A 22,696-nucleotide genomic window follows, 5' to 3' on the forward strand; every position below is an offset into this window, starting at 1 on the left:
TGTTTCTAGTGTTTACACACACACACATACACACACACACACACACACACACACACACAACCATTGAATGGACTCAACTTACGGAGGAAGAACCGGAGGAACAGAAGGACGACTTCTGCAACGCTAACTCCTCCTCCACGCTGCTCTCGGAATATTCGGTCTGCAAAGGCAAAAATCATAATTTAAATACCTTCTCCAAATCAAGCTTTAGTGATTTGCCACACTGTGCACCGGACTGGGTGCCAGCGACAAAGCTGAAAGGAAGTCCAATGTCATGTACAGGCATGCTCAAGATCCTCCCCACCAGAGCACTTCTGAACTCAAATATTAGAAGTTCCCCTTATCTTGGACACTACAGAAAGAATTAACTGGAACAGTGAATAAGCTCGGTACCTGGTTGAGATTTCTAACGTTCTGCATACAACGCACACCGCAGCTTTCCCAGCTTCCACACCTAGGGCTATGGCGGTGTGCTCTGGGGAACACTGAACTATGCCCTTCATTTATTTCACCATCTGGCATGGAGAGTTAACGAGGCAAAGCAGGCCCGCAAAGGCTGGCACAGAATTACAAACAAGGATTACTAATAGTGCCCTCCCACTTAGTCTGACTTCAAATGTATACTCCCTCAATCACCTATCCATCCAGCCTACTGTCAACTCAGTGACCAAAATTCCTTAGTAGTTCTCCATCATCTCCAATAAAATATCCATAATCCTTAGGTCTCGATGCAAATGCTTTTACCATCTGGCCTTTGGCTATCCTTGCAGCTTCCACTTCACTCTCTGCCACCTCATATGCTAGTCAAATGTATGCAGATGGCCTCTTCCGATCCCAGGCCACCTTACACAATTTATTCTTCATAGCAAGCAATTGTACCAACTGCTCATTATTGAGAGCCCACTATGCTCCAGGCCTATGCGCTGCATGAATTCATTTAGCCCTCATAACAAATTGTAAAAATTTATATTACTGTATTTCATAGACAAGGAGTCTGAGCCTAGGAAAGGCTCAGTGACTTTTCTCCAAAGTCTCACAGCTATTAAATGAAAAATTCTAGAATTAAAATCACGTCTTCTGTATTTCAAATCTTCATCTCCACTCTGATGGTCTGTAAAGCCTCTTTGATTTTTTACATTGCCGATGTACTCTCCCTTCACTTGTTCTCTGCAGAACATTATTTACCCATTCCTCTATATTTCTGTATCCTATTTAAGCAGCTCTTAATATTCTCTTGTTAGCACACTTTGAACTTTTTCATGTCAATGAATTATTTTTTTATTAAGCTGTGTATTCGCAATGTATGTTGGATGTCCAATAAGTCTGTTGGATGGACAAACAGCACATCTCTATTCTGGTTACACATTGTGTTAAAGCAGTGGGCTAATACATGGTTAATTAAGGCAGGACTTGACCCTGGAACTTAATTCTTACCCTTTATGTGTTGACTATGTCAGGAAATATTGCCTGAGTTTTAGCTACTAATAAAGCTCTTTTAGATCTAATTTCTACTCCAGCTCACAAGACTTTTAAGATTTGGTGAAAAACATGATGACTTCATATAAGCACAAAAACAGGTACAAGTGAAGACTGGAGTTTCTCAGTCTTTAGCAAAGTATACAAGGCAGTAATTGAAACTTCCTATTGAATCTTCAGGACTCAGCTCATGTATATGTTCCTCTGGATCTTTGCTTACTGTAACAGTTACAGAATGCTTGGCAATATATTAGTGGCTTTGAAGCTGGAATGTACTACAAGGTTACTTTAAAAGTTCATGAAAAAACATCAAAACATACATTTATTGGCGACATGTAGCATAGTAGATAAGACACTGCTTGCGGATGCAGGGGGTGGGTTGCAATATGCTTCAGTGGCTAAATCCTCTCCTTGCATGTGCCAGGACCACATAAGGGCACCGGTTCTAATCCCGGTAACCCCATTTCCCATCCAGCTCCCTGCTTGTGGCCTGGGAAAGCAGTCAAGGACGGCCCAAAGCCTTGGGACCCTGCACCCGCATGTGGGAGACCTGGAAGAGCTCCTGGCCCCTGGTTTCAGATCTGCTCAGCTCCAGGGGTTGCGCACACTTGGGGATTGAACCAGCAGACGGAAGATCTTTCTCTCAGTAGCTCCTTCTCTGTAAATCTGCCTTTCCAATAAAAAATAAATAAATCTTTTTTAAAAATAAGAGAGAGACACTGCTTTGGACAAGCACATCCTGTATCAGAATGCTATGATTTCAGTTCTGGCTCTGCTTCCAATTTTGTATATGTGGAAGTTTGTATGTAATTTTCTAAAAAAATAAAAATATTTTAATTTTAAAATAAAAGAATATGTGTTCTGAGTATTTCCAAGACTGTGTAAAGGGTAGACTTAAACATTCACTCTTTTTTTTTACCCTATGACAAACAATGTACATTGCATGATCAGGGTCAGGGTTGAAAGTGGGAGATCATGTAATTTAACTGAAAAAAGTTAACTGACCCATCCTGGCTCCACGAAGGGGGTGTGACATATGAACCAAAGGCCTTTGATCAGCAGATCACAGACCACCCACAGTTCCTACACTGTGGCTCTGATTTCTAAATTGTGACATATACAAACGAATGCACACTGGGGATGTAATTATAAAAAGAATCATATACTCACTTGGTATTCAGCTAGTTCCCTAAATGTTATAATCCAAATAGGTGAAAAATAAACACCACAGAGCATAAACACTTTTAAAATATTTAATTAACTCTTTTTAAAGATACTCTCCATAAAAAAGCACGGTTTATGAACAGAAATGTGACATTGTTTATTAATAGCCCCTTTTTATCCTTACTTCCTCGGAAGTTTCACAAATTTTCATTTTCCCAAAATGCTGAATAAACTTAGGCCCCACAAACTACTGCAAAAAGGCAAGCAATTCACATGTATTTGTGAAACATAAGCTCATGATTGCCTCTATGCACAAAGAATGAAATTAAGCAATAAATAAATGATATCTATGATCATAATTTGAGAGCAATCGCTCTTTGAATAGTAAATTGACTTAATACACAGAATGTCAGCAGAGGGAGGAGCAGTAACCATTGTTTGCTGTATAACTCCTAACATTTTTATGAAAGATAATTATATGCCATGACTTAGCCAAAACTCTACTCATTTCATTCTAATGACAGTATCTGTTATAAATGAGGTGTGTTGCATTATGTATAAGCAAAATATCGCACAGTAAATTTTTTCTTTTGCTAAATCTTTTTAAATTAGGTCAAAATATTTGTTATAATGCTACTTTATGGAGGAAAATCAGTAGATTTCTATTAGTGGATTCACCAAGAAGTTACAAAGATTGATCTGTCAAACAGGAGATGAATTCCAATGATGATATAAATAAAAATAATAACCAGCTACAATTGAAGAATAGATACAATTGTGTAAGTCAACATCCTTTAAAACGTTGTTCATCAAGTTTCAGTCAGCCAATGTGACTGGTTATGTGACTCCTTCCTAACTCGTGATTATCTATTTGGGTCCCTCGCAAGTCTTGAAACTTTGTTGAGAAGAATTTCTTCTGAGATAGAGGTAAATTATTCTTTGATTAAGGATACGAGAGAAGCTATGCCCCTGTGTTCCAACATAGACATATTCCCAACTCTGTAAATTAATTAAGATTGTAAATATATGCATCAACCAATTTGCCTAGTTTTAGATTGCCTCTCATAAAAATGCCACCTACAATAAAACATTTGATTAAAGTTCCCACCAATGAAGTAATGATAAATAATTTTTTCTTGGCTTCACATTTATAGGCTCATGAGGTTCCCTCGGCATTTAAGCTTTCTAAACAGAAATTATATTAAATGAAACCAGATAACTTCAGATTTGTGTGTGTGTGTGTGTGTAGTTATGTACTTAGTTACTTCTTCCTCTAAAGCATAATTAATCACATATCAGACTCCTCTACAAGGCTCGTCAAAATAGATTGCTGACCCCATCTCCAGTGTTTTTGGATCCAAAAATCTGAGTTAGGGACTGCATTATTTTCTGTCCAATAAAGTTCCCAGGTAATCTGTAAGATTCTTGTGTGGAGATCACATAACTGCTCCAAATTGTAACTATTTCAAACAAGTGAGATTATTTTATCAAACATTTTAGCTAAAATAATGAATTTGAAATTTAGGTCCTTTAAACTTCCACTAAAAATAAATAGGGATTTGGAAGCAAATGCAAAAATACTTACAAAAATATTACAAAAGTAAATGCAAAAATATTTACAAAAGAAACATTCACTGAAGTAATTCAAGATATTATATAAAAGGAGTTGTCATGCTAACAACTTATTAGTGTACATACTTGAATGTAGTAAGTGTATTTTTTTAAGAATTCCTATTTCAGCATTCAACTGAAAAAAAAATGGGTAAATTTGGAGGTTTCTACAAAAGGGAACACACACATACACACATACGCACACTTACGGAATTCAAGAGTACTTTCAAAAGTTCACAAAAACTAACACTATCCTTTAAAATTATTTTTCATGAAATACCCTCATATTTCTATATATTTCTATATATATGTATGCATTTACATATTCATCTAGGCTCAGCACAGTTGTGACAAGCTTTTAGATTACTTATAGTCAACAACTCAAGGATAAGAAGGTTCAAAATAAGAAAATATGTAGACAGTGATATAAACAGACTATTTTTATCCAGTGGTCAGAGTAACTTCAGGTACATGTTGTCTAGTACCCTGGATAGCTCCCTGAAAGAATATTTGAGGCTAAGCCTGGTCTCATCAAGTAAACCTTTTTTCTATTTAGAGCCCTACCCTTTATTAAAATTCTGGTCATTGAAGGAGAACATATGTTCATATAAAAAGAGACCCTTAGAAACAGAGTAATGAGTTATTTTAATTTCCCAAATAGCATTTGCACCTTTTATTGAGTGAAGGAACCATATATTTTATATTTTGCCTATATTAGAGCAACACAGAGACATCCCTAATCATAGATATACTATTTTAGGATTCTCAATCAAAATATGATTTGCATTATGTTCTAGTTATTGTTATTTATTTGAGAGGCAGAGAGAGAAGAGACAGACAACAGACAGAGAGTTCTCCCAGCTTTCCCCAAAGGCCCACAAACGCAAGGGTGGGCTGATCCCAAAGCCAGGAACCAGGTCTCACACATAGAACCTAACTAAGCTGTTGTTTCTGCTTCCCATGGTCTTCACTGCAGGAAACAGGAGTCAGGAACTGGAAGCAGGACTTGAACTTGGATGTTCTAAAATATGTTATAGTTGTTTCAACTTTTACACTAAATTCCAGCCACAAAATACAACCTCCAAAGTCGAATACAGCCATCCCTTTGAAAGTATGAGCAATTGTTTCCACAACCTCTTACGGACATCGAAATTCATAGATGCTGAAATCCTTTCTATAAAATGACACTGTGTTTGCCTATAAACTATACACTTTCTCAAACTTTGTCAAATACTTTAAATAATTTCTAGATTACTTATAATACCTAATGTCACTGTTGTGTGAGTAGCTGCTGTACTGCATTTTTATAGAAAAAAGATGTGGAAAGAACATCTATATATAAATTTTCTTTTATTTCTTTAATTGAAATTTAGTTAAATGCATGAATGCAAAACTCAGCAATACAAAAGGACAATTGTGCTGGTTTCCAAACTAAAATTGAGATTATTTACATTAATTTTTTTCTGTATTTAGTGATTCAGAATTCATTTAGTTACCAAATTATTTTGTGAATTGTAAAAATTGTTTTTGATTTTCTGTCTTCCATATAGTCAGAAAATATTCCTCAAAGGCCTCACAGCTTCTACCTAACCTCTCTGCTTTCTCTGTTTTTCTAGTTCTCCCTCTGTCTCTCGTAAAAATAAAAGTTACCAAATGTTGCAGACAATATGCTTTAGAAACCTCTGCTATGCATTATAATAAAATTTTAAAAAGTTAATTTTAAAGCAAATACTTTAGCTTAAGTTGGGAAATATAGAAGCCTTCCAGAAAATAACAAAACATTAATATTATAGCACATGTTAGAACTAGAATAGATGGGTGGGCTTATACGCAAGGCTGTATGGCACCAAAGGAAACTCAGTTTATATTATTTCCTTTCAGCTTTCTATAAACAAATTGGTATTTTAAGAAGATATCAACCAGGATTCCACTAATGTCAGGAATGACTAACATGTAACTCACAAAGTCAGTTGGTCTGAGCCTGCCAAGATAACCACAGGTAGGACTCGAAATTCAATAAATTATAGCAGGTTAACTTTGAAGTTGATGATTTTGTATAGCCCATGAAGGATGCTATTAATGTCCAAAATGGCCCCTGACAGAAAAAGAATCCCCACCCCACTCCAGAGTGGAGCAGGTGGTAAGGAGGAAGCTTGGATCCCAACCATGAAGACTCCCAGACCTTCACCACAAACTATTAATACGAGCAACAAGGACTATATCCCAACTGCCAAGGAGGCCACAGGGAATTGGATGCCCTCGGAGGCTGAGTACTCTGAGGTCACCCACCCCCAATCGGAGCTTCCGCAGGGGATGGAAGAAGTCCAAACACTACCGCGCAGAAACCAACGTCATCGGAAAGACAACCAGAAGCCCTGAGCGGTCTGCAGAAACAGAAGAACAATAAATGTCCTTCGAGACCAGGCAGGAGAGCTTTCTCTGGTCCGAGCCTGGCACCACCTCTGGACCCCCACCCTCCCTCGCAATGACCATCGGGATCGCTTCGAAAACCCCTCACAGCAAACAATCCTACAAACTAAAAAAACCTAAAATAAATAGACAAACAACAGAAAGTAGAGCTTGAAATCTGACAGGAAAGAGCTGGCGTGGATTGGCTCATGCCTCGCTGGGTGGGACACAAAGATTAGTTACTCCTCACCATGGTGTTGAGGATTTTCCTGCACCCCCCCAAAAAAAGAATGTTCTGCACCTTAAATGTCGACAAATATGTTGTTAGAGTTACAAGCCAGTCCAGATTATCCTAAAATCTGCCAAGATCAGCAAAATTATACTTCAACACAACAAATGGCTAAATACTAAAATGAAATAGACACGAAACAGCTGAATGGTACCTTATAGCCATTTTAAGGTATATAGCAGCCGGTCCTGTATATAAACTAAAAGTGAAATGTCAATGAGCTAATCATAGGTTGTGGTTAGGACTTGTTTTTTGTTTTTTTGTTTTGTTTTGTTTTTGTTTTGTTTTGTTTTTGTTTCTGGTTTTTTTGTTTGTTTGTTTTTTGGGTTTTTTTTAACATACTGGTCACTCAAAACCATGTCAATTCCATAATGTTGCAAATTGCTGTTGATGTTATATTGGGACTCTTAATTGACTGTGATGATATTCTACCAGCTCTAACTTCAGACCAGAAATGGTCTCCCCAAGAAACTGTTCAACCCATCTGGACAATAAGTAGCTGGACTCTATGCTTGGTATATGTTTGCAAGGAAAGAATCTTGATTGAATTTGAACTGTAATACTGCATCAAGGTGGAGGAATCCACCAGGGGGGGAGGGGAGGGGGAGGGATGGGGGGATTCCCAGAGCCTATGAAACTGTCACATAATGCTAAATAATTAATAAAAAAATATACATATATATATAAAAGAATCCCCACCCATAAGAGGAAAGTTGGAAAGAGTATTGCTTCTATCTGAGCAATAGAAAAGGAAAATAAGCAACAAAGCCATAATATTTCTGGAACCCATCAGAGAACTAAGGATACAGGACAAATAGTCTATTATCTAAAGAAAACACAAGCATTTCAAGAAGAGATGAAATGCAATCACTGATTCATCTGTACCCACCATGATGTCAGAAGACATTTGAAGAAAGCAATGAAGAAAATTAAGTTCAAATTCTCAATTAAGTGTTAAAAGTCAATAGTAGGATAGTATGACAGTATTGAATTACTTAATGCTGTGAAAACAAGGAAAGTTATCATTTGTTCTCAGGCTTTTCTCAACCAAGTTCCATCTGTTGATCATTAAAAAGATGTGCCGAGGCCAGTACTTTGGCAGGTGGATGAACATACTGCTGCAGCACTGGTATGCAAGCCAGATCGAGTCCTGGCTGCTCCATTTCCAATCTAGCCCCCTGCTAACGCACCTAATAAAGCAGTGGAAGATAGCTCAAGTGTTTTGTCCCTTTCATCTACATGGGAAACTCAAAAGAAACTCCTGGCTGCTGGCTTCAGCTTGGCATGGCACTGATTATTGCGCTCATTTGAAAAGTGAACCAGTAGATGAAAGCTCTCTCTTGCTCTCTCTGCCTATGCTTCTCCCTCTCTGTAACTGTCTTAATAAATAAATAAATCTCAAAAAAGGAAGCTGTGCAGCAAGGAATACATAGTCTAATATAGAGGCTGAACCAAGAGAACAAAGAAGGCCCCTTGTACCTCTACCATGCTAGCAAGGACCAAATAAAAAGCAACAGAAAATTAGCAGATTATCTACCATATCACAAAATAAACTATAAAAATTTTAAAAGAAAAACATGGGAAAGGGGAAGTCTTTATGAGAGTTGTCTTAGGTGCAAAATATTTTCAAGTCACATATCTAACAACTTATAAACATACCTAAAACTTGTAAACAACTCTGTCAATTCAGCATTGAAAAAAACCAATGCAATACATAAATAAATACAATAAATAAACAGTTGTTTTAAAAAGAAAGAACCTCATGTGACAAGACCACACACCATGATTACAACTATATGATAATCCAGAAAAAGTAAATCTAAGTAGACAATAGGTAATCAGTTGTTGAGCCCAGCATGATGGCTTGATTGGCTAATCGTCCACCCTGCAGTCACTGGGATCCCATATGGGTACCGATTCACATCCTGGCTGTTCTACTTCCATCCAGCTCCCTGCTTGTCTCCTGGGAAGGTAGTAAACCATAATCCAAAAACTTGGATCCTGTACCCACGTGGAAGAACTGGAAGACTCCTGGCTCGTGGCTTTGCATCGGCTCAGCTACAGCCATTGCTGTATTTATTATATTGTATATATTATATTATGAAGTTTATTATAAATATTATTATTATAAAATGACATAAATATTATAAGATAAATCATGGCAAAACCTAGCATGATATCAAAATATTTTTTAACCAAAATATATTAATGTTTAATTTGTTCTCCTGCCAACTTTTAAAACTACTCACATATGATAGTAAAAGCTGACATCACAGCAAGCAACATTATCAGGAATTAAAAGGAGGCATTGCATAAGTATAAAAAGGTCAATTACCCAAATGTACCTAACAATTTTATACATGGATGTATATAACAAAAAAACCTTAGAATGCATGAAACAAAAATTGATAGATTTGAAAGGTGAAGTAGACAAATCCACTAAAGTATGCTACTTAACACTCCTCTTGAGGAGACTGCGACATTTCTCCTTTAGCAACTGATTAAACAAACAAGACAGAAAATCACTAGCGATGTAGAAGATCCAAATGACTCCTTTAACCAACTTGTATTGACTGGCATTTATAGAATACTCCAACCAACAGCAGAAAAATACACATGCTTTTCAAGAATGCAGGGAATATTCACAAATTAGGCCATATCCTAAGTCATGAATGAAATCATAAGAAATTAAAATATTTGAAAACTTACAAAGCATATTTTCAGGACTCAGTGGAATTAGACTTGAACAACAGAAGGGTATCAGGAAAGTCCCCAAATACTCAGAAATTCAATGACACAGCTCTCAACAATCTAATAATTAATGTAGAGTCATAAAGAAAATTTTCAAATATTTTGATTGAATAAAAACAAAACAGAATGCTTCAAAATTGGAGGCCTGCAGCAAAAGCAGTACTTAGAAATAGAAAGTACTGAATGACAGATAAAGAGGCACATCTCAAATTAAGAAACTGTGGAACATATACTCCATGGACTACTACTCAGCCAATATAAAGAATGATGTTCTACCATTTGCAATGAGATGATCCCAACTAGAGACCATTGTGTTCAGTGAAATAAGTCAATACCAAAAAGACTAATATCATATTTCTTTCTGAAAGAAGGCAACCTGCTTGAAAAATACAAGAGCAATAGCCATTTCAATACTGTTTTGCTGCAACTAACGCGTTTTGGCATTTTTTTTATTTTCATTTCTACAAAATAGTTTTTTCTCATATGAAATTCTTCATTGACTCATAGGTTATAACACTAGGATCATTTTCCTCAAGAAAGTTTTTTTTATTTCTTTTTCATTTCTTCAGTGATACGTTGGTCATGCAGTGGCATGTTATTTAACTTCATGTTGTTGTAAATGCTATTTTTCTTCCTGTTGTTGATTTTGTTTTGTGGCGTTTCATTTAAGTGGATGTATAGTAACTGTGTAATGCAGACTATCATATCCAGGTGTGAGTATACAATGCAGTATGCATCTCTACTTCCAGACAAAGTTGGACTCCCAATGAAACTGTTAACTCTATCTTGACAATAAGATCCTGGACTCTCTGCCATTGTCCATGCCCGCAATGATGGACATATGACTGTTTATGAAGGACTATGCTATTGTAAATATATGAGGGAAATCACTGGGGAGGAGGGGATTTGTGGAGGAAATAAGGGTAATTCTGGAGCCTATGGAATTTTATCATAAGATAAATACATATATATTTATACATATACACATATATATAAACTAAACATAAAAGTAAAAAAAAAAAACAGTAAAAGAGGAGCAAAATAAAACTAAAAACAAGCACAAGGATGGAAATAATAAATATATGCCAGGAAATCAGCAATATGCAAGGCAGAAAAAGCCACCTGATACTTTTTCGAAAAGATGAATCAGATTGATAAATTCTAAACTACATCAATAAAGCAGATACAAATCACTACCATCAAATGAAACACAATGTTTCACTATAAATTCTCCATATCAGAAGTATGAGAATATTACAATTTTATGTCCATAAATCCAAAAATGTTATCAATGGACAGATTTCTTGCATGGAGCAATTTCATTAAAGCTAAATAGGCATTCAATGAAGTATTATTTATTTGTAAGATGAATGAGATATTGATTCATGTTGCAACATGGATGAACTTTGTAAACATTATGGGAAATGCAAGAAGCCAGACACAGAAAATCACATACTATATGTCTCCTTTTATATGAAATGTCCAGAATAGACAAACATATAACGACATAAGATAAACAGTTTTTAGGGGCTAGAGGGAGAGAGACATGAGGAATGCATATTAATGGGTAATGACTTTTTCATGGGGAAATTGATGAAATGTTTTGAAATGTTAGTGAGAATAATTATAAATTTAATAAATACCTTAAAACTACATGAAATGTCCATTTTAAAATGTCCATTTTAAAATATGCCATTTATAATGGCATAAAAATGTATGAACTATTTAGACATAAATCTACAAAACAAATAGGATTTTATGGAAAAGCAATACTGACAGAAGAAGTCAAAGAAGATCTTGTCAAATTCAGATTTGAGGACTCAATATTGTTAAAATGTTAATTCTCCCAGAATAAAAGGTTCTCAAGAAATTCAGCTATAGAGCAAACAATTCACTTAAGAAATAGGCTGGGGCCAGGGGTTGTAAGTAGCATGTGAATTTGCTGCTGGCAACTCACCATTGCATATGGGTGCCAGCTGGTGATCCAATTGTTCCACTTCTGACTCAGATTCTTGAAAATTGCCTTGGAAAAGCAACAGAAGATGGCCCAAGTCCTTAGGCCCCTGCACCTATGTGGAAGATCAGCAAAAAGCTCCTGGCTCTTGGTTTCAGTCTGGCCGAGCCTTCACTGAGCAGTACAGACATCTGGGGAGTGAACCACAGGATGGAAACTGTCTCGCCCTCGCTCTCTGTAATTCTTTCAAATAAATTAATAAATATTTTAAAAAGGAAATGAGTTAAGGATGTTAACAGGTATTTTTCAAAGGATGAAATACAAACAGCGCGTAGACACTGATGGCTACCACGGTGGCAGGAGAAGGATGGAGTTTGCCTCCAAGCAAACCCGGAATGGATGGCGGAATTCTGGCGGGCCCATCGGCTGTGAGACCACTGTTGCACCAATGGGAGACACAGACCTATATCCACTCCCACCGAAAACGACCGAGATGACCCCCATCTCGGTTTATGTATCAAGGAGAGTTTAAAAGGACCCCTTCCCCGTCTCTTCCGTGCTCTTCTCCCTCTGCAGCCCCCTCCTTCATGTCTGTCCTTTCTGCTGCATGGGGAAGGGAAGCCCGTGACCGTGGTTCCCTGAAATAAAGGCCATCTAAATTCTTTTCATATATTTGGCTGAGTTATTCTTTCCCTAGTGGTTGGCGAATCTAGCATTTTCGCCAGCAGCGAATCTAACATTTGGCCAGCCAGCCAGGAGGAGAGGTCGTTAAGCTGCCAACCACCTGCAGAGTTGCGGCTTCCCTCCATTTGAACCTCAACCACTGCTGAACATTTTGGCCAGCAGCAAATCTAACAGACACATGGAAATTTGTTCAGGATTACTAACCATCAGGGAACGGCTATATTCCAAAATTCAAAAAATAAATGTAGAGAAAAAAAAAAAAACTGGCAAGGATGTGGAGAAAAAGAGACCCAAATACACTGTTGGAGGGAATGGAAACTAGTATAATCATTATCCAAGACAGTATAAAGATTCTTCAAAAATCTGAAAACAAATCTACCAGCTGCACCAGCCATTCTACCTCTGTATCTTCCACAGAACTTTCTGAGCTGAGGAAACCAGGGCTCCATTGAATAATCCTCCTCCCTGCCTGCGCTGGGATCCCATATTGATTGGCTGGCTGCCCCATTACCTGTTCAGCTCCCTGCTTGCGACCTCCGAAAGCAATAGAAGATGACCCAAGGTCTTGGGACCTTGGACCCATGTGGGAGGCCCAGAAGAGGTTCCTAGCTCCTGTCTCCAGATGGGCTCAACTTGGGCCATTGTGGCCACCTGGGAAGTGAACCAGCGGATGGACAAACTTTCTCCATGTCTCTCCTTGTCTCTCTAGATCTGCTTTTCCAATAAAAGTAAATAACTCTTTAAAAAAAAGAGAGAGAAATTCATCAACGTATTTTTTTAATTCCTATAAAAAGGCAAAGATCTTGAATAGCCAAAACAGCTTTAAAAACAACAAGAAATCAAATGCACTATCAAACTTTAAGACATCATAAAACATGGAATACAAAACTCAAAAATAGGTCCATATAAATGGAAAATCAATTCAGTGGAGAAAGAACAAGATTTTCAACAAAGTACTAGAAAAATTGAATATCTCCATAGAAGAAAAACAATTTTGTTCCATGTTTTGAAATATATACAAAGTAAGTCAAGGTGGATTATAAATATCAGTATGAAATAAAAACTATATTTCTAGAAAAAGAACTTAAAAATTAATAAAAATTTTGTGACCCTTGGTCGGGCAAAGGTTTCATAAATTTTGAGCTAAAAGCACACTTCATAAGAAAAAAGAAAATTTTACTTCATCAATGTTGAAACTATCTGCTCTTTTAAGACCCCATTTTAAGAGAATGAAAAGGCAGGCCACGGGGTAGGAGAAAATATTTTCAAATCATAAATCTAGATTATAAAGAAGCTCTAAAATCCAATAAATCAAAGAAAATATTCTTTAGCATTTTTAAAGTTTTAGTTTTTAACAGATTCAGTACAATTCATAGACACATCTCTTAAGAATATAATGATATTCTGTCTCTCTCCCATCATCATTCCTTTCTTTCTTTTTAGTTTTTGAGGTAACATATTTGAAAGTTATTTTCTGTTCAATAAAGGTCCCAGGTAACTTGGAAGATTCCTATGTGGAGATCATATAACTGCTCCAAACTATAACTGTTTGAAACAAGTGAGATTATTTTATTAAACATTTTAGCTAAAATAATTAATTTAAATTTTAGATCCTTTAAACTTCCACCAAAAATCAATGCTTCACTAAATAAGAAATTTAAGAACTGAAAAGCAAAAAGACCCTATTCTAGTGGGAATACAGGCAAGGACTATAAACAATAAATGAATGGAAAAATGACCATTTTACCCATTTTCAGTACATTTTTAAATAGACACAGATCATTAAAACCACAGAAGCATAACATGGGAAAAGTAAATTTTTTAAATGTAGAAATAATTTGACAGGTACTCCACTAAAAAAGATACATCAATGAGAAAATAGCACATGACAACATATTTAACAGTTCTGCCAGGAAAATCCTCATTAAAACCATAAAAAATTTTTTTAAATATCATCAAAATATTTTTTAGAAAGATACCATTAAAAATTATTGGAATTATCAAACAAACAAACAAAAAAAAAACCCCACTAAGATAAACTCCACAATACCAAGTGTCAAAGAGAATGAACATCAGCTAGAATTTTCTTATATTACTGGTGGGAGTACAAGATGATGTAACTACTTTGGAAACCATTTAAGCTGCTTCCTACAAAGTGATATGCTGATTTAACCTGTCATCTCACTCATTAATATTTGCCAAAGGAAATGAAGACATATATTCACAAAAAAACTTAGGATAATGTCCTAACACCTTTCGTAATAATTTTTCAAAACTGGAAACCATCAAAATAGCATTAAAGGGCACTACTATTTAAAATAGTAAGACTTGGGTCAAGTGCAGTAGCCTAGCGGCTAAAGTTTTTACCTTACAGGCACCAGGATCCCATATGGGTGCGGTTATGATCCCAGCAGCCCCTACTGTTCCACTCCACATCCAGCTCCCTGCTTGTGGCCTGGGAAAGCAGTGGAGGACGGCCCACAGCCTTGGGACCCTGCACCTGTGTGGGAGACCAGGAAGAGGTTCCAGGTTCCTGGCTTCGGATCGGCACAGCACCGGCCGTTGTGCTCACTTGAGGAGTGAATCATCGGATGGAAGATCTTCCTCTCTGTCTCTCCTCCTCTCTGTATAACTATCTTTCCAATAAAATTAAATAAACCTTTTAAAACATAAAAATAATATAATAAAAAGACAAAGTAAATGTCTATCTATTTGAAGGAATATTCTTCAATAATGAAAAGGAAGGAAAACAACTACTGGAACCCACAGCAACATATGTGAATCGCAAATACATTATTTGCAAGAAAAAATGTCTGAGGGAAAAGAAAATAATCTCAGAAAGATTCGTGCTATATGATTCCGTTTGAATGAAATCTTGGAAATGGTAAACTAGAGTGGAGAGAAATGATACAAACAGATTTTGCAAAAGGAGCTTTGGAGCCCCAAGGAAAGTATTCAATGGGGAAGAAACATTGGTGACCAACCAAGCCCTTGTTAACATTGGTTATGGGTGGAGGTGTTTATGTGTTTGTCGTACAATAACACTTCAAATTCTTCTTGGCAATGCCCTGTTACGTCATCTGATTTTCCCCTCCCAATAACATAATGAGTCACTATCCTGCAGAATATCAATGTAGCAAAGTACCACCGGAAGGCTGGAGGCCCAGAGCGTTTGCTTTGATAGGCTAAACCCTAAAATCCACCACTCTACCTAACTAGATCGTAATGGATACCCTCAAAAAGAAACACGTATAAATTTAGATATTTTAAACTTTATATTTCTTATTAAGATATGGGCAGGTTATACCTTAGATCGTTTTAGTAAATGACAGAAAAACAAGGAATGTGTTGTGGCAAAAACATGATAGCTGATTCAATGTCTGGCTGATCCACCTCTGATCCAGCTCCCTGCTAATGAATCTGAAAAAAGCAGCAGGAAGTGATGTGTGAACTTAGGTCCCCACCACCAACATGGGAGGCCTGATGAGTTCCAGGTTCCTGACTTCTGCATTGTCTGGTCCCAGTAACTGGCCGTTGAAGGAATAAATCCGCAGATGGGAGATCTCTCCGTGTGTGTGTGTGTGTGTGTGTGTGTGTGTGTGTGTGTGTCCCTCTCTGTAATTATGATCTTCAAATAAATAAATAAATAAATCTTTTCTTGAAAAAGAAAAGACCTCTATTTCTTACATGTACTTTGCTCATATTCAGTTAGCACATCATGCAAGAGAAGGGAGAATTACTATTTGTTCTTAGCTCCATTTCTGTTGGCATATGAAGCATTTGTGCTTAGAATCGCACTTGACAAAAACCACAACCTTTTTTAAAAAGATTTATTTTATTTTTATTGGAAAGGCAGATATACAGAGAGGAGGAGAGGCAGAGACGAAGATCTTCCGTCCATTGATTCACTCTCCAAGTGGCCGCAAAGGCCGGAGCTATGCCAGTCCGAAACCAGCAACCAGGAGCTACTTTAGGGTCTCCCATGTGGGTGCAGGGTCCCAAGGCTTTGAGCCGTCCTCCACTGCCTTCCCAGGCCACAAGCAGGGAGCTGGATGGGAAGTGGAGCTGCCGGGGTTAGAACCAGCGCCCATATGAGATCCCAGTGTGTGCAAGGAAAGGACTTTAGGCACTAGGCCACCGCACCAGGTACAAAAACCACAATCTTAAATGAACTACTCATATTGAACATCACAAAAATAAACATGTCAATGTGTAGCTTCAATAACTATTTGACGTGGGAAATATTTTACTGAAATAAAAGGCGCTGCTGTTTCTTACACATTGCTTTTATGAATTCTTAGGCCTATTTTATTGAATTTATAATGATCAGACACCTCCATTTTTCACTTGATGACAAATTTAAAGTGGAAATGCATTTTAAAAAACACAGTAGTTTAAAATTGTTCAAAAAGAAAATATAACCGTAATACCAGTCTGTTCAGTAAGCAAAACCCCTCCCAACCAGATACTATATGCCACTGCTAATTATCTTATTGCTTAACATCAAGTGCACTTCCTTTCTGGGAGGTAATCTAGTAGTGGAAGAGTTAGAATTATTAACCTATTTTTACATATATAATTTATATACTTCACCTATACCCAAAATAATTTGAAGAGCCGCGTTGTTTATATTCACTGGAGCAAAGAAATGGGAGTTAAACAAATGACTCAAATTAATAGAAGTTACATTAGCCACAGATGCCATTTATCCTCTTTACTTGGAATATATCAAATTGTAACAAGCAGCTGGTTTTCTCTACAATTCGCAAACTCCCTTAAATCCCCTTTCCTTCTTTTCCCAATCCCGTCTCATTACTGCCTTCAGGGTTTCTTCCTTCCTCCACTCTGAATCCATGATCCCTCAGCCTCCTTGCATTTCCTCTCGTTCCATTTACACCATTCCTTATTCCTCGTCCTCTCTCCTTCCTTTACATGCCCACCTCATATCCCTCTCACAAGGCCCAGCTGCCACACCATTTCTCATTTCTCACCTTAGTCTTTCTGCACTGTCTTAACCCACATTCATTCCCCCTTTCACTCCCTCCTCTAACTCCAGGAACACCAGTACACTTCCTCCCTACCAGTCACTGTCATTCTTACTCTGGACATTTCCCAGCCTTCTATTATCTGCAGTTAAGCCTGTTACAAAGAGGCCATCCCACTTTACTTGGTATGTTAAACTCCAGCTACTCATATCACATGGCATTTATGGTCCTTTATGCATTTGACTGCATCTTCATTCAGGCATAAACAGTGAGTAGTCATGTGTTCTGATTTCTATTCTCCTTACAATAGCATCTAAACTTGGGTTGCTAGAATTTCTGAGTATGTTTATTAAAATGAATGAAGGATTATTTAGAATATACCGTATGCTAAATATTCAATTTCCAAGTTCTATGAAGGGGGTGCAAATAATATTTCCCCTGCTGATCCACAGAATACTTTTGATAAAAAAAAAAATTAGGAGGAAAATGTAGCACATTGCCTAATGAGACACAATTCCCATAAATAAATGATTCATGCAATATCTAGTTGCACAAAGAAATCTCCCCATTCCTTGCACATTTGATAATAGTGATTTATATTGTCTGGGTGAGATAGTACTTTATGAATCTAAATATGTTTTTCTGTAGTCATTGGGGTGAAGAATTGGTAGTTAAGTGGTAATAGCTAAGATACAGAAAGAATAAAGATCATCGATAATTTATGTAAATAGAAACAGAACTGAGGCCACATTCTCTTCAAATCCCTGAAAATGTAGTGGCTGTCTCTCCTCCTCTTTGTATATGTGACTTTCCAATAAAAATAAAAATAAATCTTTTTAAAAAGATTGTGGTTTTTGTGAAATATTATATGTTTACATGTATATATATATATATATATATATCACTTGTCTTTGCAATACTGAACTCCAGTAACTTAAAAAAAATCAATAAAATACATCTATTCCATAAAGTTTTTAATTCTGCTATCAGCAAACATGCAAGGGCCATCAGAGTATTAGATCTGTCTACATAATGGCCCACCCATGGCTACCATCTGCCACTGGCAAGAAGCAGGCTCAGTTCATTTACCTATCCATTCCATGCTTTTCTTCCTAGCATGATGAGTATTTCTCTATTACAGAGAGATTTAATGCCTTGATATTTTTGTAAACCCTGCACAAATGGATAGGTGAGTAGAGTCTAGAATTTATCTATTCAGTCCTTGCATTCATGTTAACTTTTCACATAATGACACTTATCACTCCTAATTGTCTTACTCTGATATGGCCATCTAACTACTCCGACCTGATTACTGTCACCCATTTATTTCAAGTGCACTACAGAATGGGAACAATGCACTATTGATCTCAACTTGATTAGAACCAACACTCAAACCTTTATCAGAAGCACAGGGCTCTGCTTAGATTACATGATCTCCATCTAGCACAGAGGTAATATGCCTGCAATTTTACAAGCAGATTACTTTTTCTATCCTACTTATAATTCTAAAATTAAACTGCATGTTGATTTACAAGTATAATGGTTAAATTAGAGTTAGATCCATTGTATATGCTGTATTCTATTTACTTGAATAAAATCCTGAATTAGAAATGCTCATTCATCTTGATAAATATTCCCACCCTGTTTCCAGGGATAAAAATCAAGCTGCCAGAAAATATTTAATCAGCCTGACTTTATAACCATTATAGAAATGAACTGTGTATCATCATTAATGCAATCTTTAGAAAGTCTTTTTTTTAATCACTGGGAAGAATCTGTTTATAGCTAAAATATTTATGATTGTTTCTTGCTTTCGTTTGCCATGGAACTAAGCTAAATTAACTGAATAACGTGAGTAAATATGATTTATAGGAAGAAAGCTTGACTAAAATGTAATATAAAACTTATTTTACATGGCCAGTAGCATTTGGCTACTGAGCTTGAATTGCCAGCATATGGTCAAATGTAATTCTTTAAGGAGGCTGGCGCGACTCAATTGGAAAACTCGGAGAATTACAACCCCAGGCCATTCAACCCCCTTTTTGTCCCTGTCACAATCTCCAGTATATACTTTTCTAGGCCAGGAACAAGGTAGAATTCCTGCACTAAAGAAAGCATATGTATGCCCTCATCCCCAAACACAGGGGCTCTTTAAAGCCAGAAAAGCTCACTTGGTATGTCGTATGTCAACAGAAGGTCTTAGCCACCCTGTTTCCTGCAGTTATTTGACCTTAAACTTCCATCAGTATAACTAACCTGGGAAATTTGGGAAGTTCTCCCTCTAAAGAATTTGAACCAGAATCATGTACTTTTTCTGTGAGAATCTTAATCAAGGACAGCTTTGTCAAATCCCGCCTTCCAGTCCTTTTCTTTCCCTCACATTCATTTGTAGCCAATTTCCACAACTAAAACTTTATTGCCACAAGGATTACTTTATTGTTTGTTCCCTCTATAGTTAATCAAATCTATTACTTTTGATTACCCAATTAAATTATCTGCTTTCTTGACCCTGCCTAGAACCAACTCCAAAGGGAGTGTCCTAGCATCTACAGGAAAAGCTCCTATACCACCCATGTCAATTCTGTGTATCAACAGAACATGCCTGATAACAGCCTTGTTTTTGCCACATGATTTACATGATAGTTCTTTCATAATGTTCTAGGTGAGTGTAAGTACAGAGATCTTCAAACATTTCACTCCAATTTATCTCTGTTCACCTGAGCCTTGCCAGTCTAGTTATTATTCATTGGCACCTAGTGTGATGCTGTGCTAATCTGACCATTGTGAGTTTTACTAAAACTGTATCGCTACAGTGCTGTGCTCAGTAATGGTGCTTTAAAATGCTGAATATTTAAATATCCCACAGGGTTGTTGTGAAGCTCAAGTAAACTACAATTGATCTTAGCCAAAAGGCTGAGAAGCGACAAAGCTCAAGTAAACTGACACATGTAACACAGCTTTTCAAAGAACGAATTTTGCTGATGTAAAAAGAAGTTATGTCCTTTGATTATCTAATTTTCTGTTTCAATGGGTCATTTTTCCTTTTGATCTGCATACTCCTTTTGAACATCTGATTTTGTAACTGCAGATTTAATTGTGGATAGTATAATCTAAAATCTGTAAATTTTTTTAATCTGTGTAATTGACATTGCAGTTCTATTCTACAGTGATACTAACACCATGAGAGATTTAAGCTATCTTCAATGAAAATTATATGACCTCTTTTTAATATAAATTTTTCACAAACTTTAATTTTTATATTTATTTTCATTTACTTGGAAAAAAGAGAGAGAGAATGTCAAACTTCTGGTTCATTCCCCAAATGCCCACACTGGCAAGAGTTAGGATGGGTTAAAGCCAAGAACAAGGAACTCAATCAAGGTCTCCCACATGAGTAGCAGGAACTCAATCATTTGAGTCATTATCTAGTGCTTTGCAGCTGGAATCAGGAAGTGGGGCAAGGATTCTAACCTAGGACTCAGATATGAGATGCATTCATCTTTTATAAAACAGCCTTTTAATTACTAGACCCAACGCCCATGCTCTGCATTATCTTTTGAGTTTCATTTCTAAAGTCAAAAAATAAAATCTACAAAGATGGAGAAAATTACTCAGTGTTAAAATGATGTATCACATAACATCATTCACCAATTTATGCATTCATTTTTCTTTTTTTAGTAACAGTTACAAGTTTAACATTCCACTATTTTAAATACATCATGAGATTGTACATATAGACATAGAAAATCTAGTATCTTATTGTCAAAGCATATTTAACTGTTTCACTGGGAGCCCTCCTTTCATTAAGGAGTAGAGATGCCTACTGCAACATATCTTCACTTCCCGGTATGCCAGTCTTCACTTGACTGTTCATCTATAAGAATCTATGCATTAAATTTTCTGTCAATACAGAAATGTTTTCCATGCATCCACAAACACCCTAGTCGGTAGTAGTAATAACTGAATGAGCAAGTAATAACTGAAAGGAGTTCATGTCAATGACTCTAGTAATGATCTAGTAAATAAATGTAATATGAAATCTTGGACAAGAACCTTGAGCAGCAATAATTTAAAAAGAGCAATAAGTAAAAACAAAGGAGATTCGAATGGAGTATACCCTTCAGCTAGTAAATATGTATCAAAATAAGTGATGAAAAATGTGCCATGTTCATATTAAACAATGACAATAGAGGCAACTATGTGAAGTACATGAGAGCTCTTTGTACTATCTTCCCAACTTTTCTCTAAATTTAAAAACGCTCAAAAGTAAAAAGCAGAAAAAAATAAAAATGAGTGGCAGAGGAACATAAGAGAATTAATATATAAAAGATTATTTGTGATAACTATTAAAATAAATTTGTATAGTGTTGATTGAAAAGTACAGAAGAATCAAATAATATGCAACACTATATCACTGAGCAGGTGAGTTGAGTGAGGAGCACATTTTCAGGGTCTTCAAGAGAAAAGTATTTTAAGCAAAAAATGGGAATTTGCCTGATACTGCATATGTATGCCATGGTGGTGATGGGGAGTGGAAAAGGGAAGAGGGTTCTCTTGTACTGATATCCCATGCACAGTGGCAAGAAGCTTGGTAAGAAGCAAAACAGCCAGGACTTGAATAAGTGTTCATATGAGATGCTGGCAGCTTAACTGACTGCTTCCAAACACTGGCCCCAGAAGTTCACAATTTAATGTGCAAAGCAGACACACCGATAGAAAACAGATTGTATACTGTCCATGTGGAAAAGGAAAACAAATATTCATTCATATAAGATGCAAAAATCACAGGTGGTCTTCTAGAACTTAAGATTTAAGTTGAACTTTGATGGAAAGGTAATATTATCTTTCCAATACTTACATCTGGTTAGGTATAGGTGACCACTTTCTCCTGCCTTAAAAACTTTCACTGATTCTCCATCTGTTCAGAATTAACTCTATAGCATCCAAGATCTTCTGTGAACTGGCGCCTGTATAACTCTCCATTACTGTAATAATTCCTCATCTGTGTCTTAAATTTTCTTAACAGTATGTTACATAAGCTTGTGTGTATTTATAAACTATGCCTGTACTACCCCCTTTCCCCTCTTATCTACTCAAATGATCCATAAATTTGTCATTGCCTGTCAGCCTCTCCAATGGGAAGTCTTCTTAATGGACAGAATAGGTAAGAAATCTCTGCTTTTTTTTATGACATTACATACCTTTTCTTTATAGCACTTGGATTTTGTATGAACACAACTATTGAGAGATTATTTATTATCTGATTCCTCTACTACAATGTAAGTTGTAATAGAAAGCAGGGACAATGTCTACTATTCCTCAGCACGGTGTATCTTCATCTTCCAGCACAGTATTATATACTAAAAACTCACG

At 36.5% G+C, this 22,696-nt stretch overlaps 1 long non-coding RNA gene across 1 annotated transcript in view; it reads right to left on the reverse strand.

The window, feature by feature from the left end:
- Positions 1–95: 95 nt before the first annotated feature.
- LOC131478519 (uncharacterized) overlaps positions 96–22,696 on the reverse strand; it is a 57,224-nt gene continuing 34,623 nt past the window's right edge. The window contains exon 3 of the long non-coding RNA XR_009244524.1: positions 96–160. This is a non-coding gene — a long non-coding RNA (uncharacterized LOC131478519). The remainder of the gene's footprint in view (positions 161–22,696) is intronic.

Source organism: Ochotona princeps, chromosome X (genome assembly GCF_030435755.1).
Source record: "Ochotona princeps isolate mOchPri1 chromosome X, mOchPri1.hap1, whole genome shotgun sequence".
Taxonomy (NCBI): domain Eukaryota; kingdom Metazoa; phylum Chordata; class Mammalia; order Lagomorpha; family Ochotonidae; genus Ochotona; species Ochotona princeps.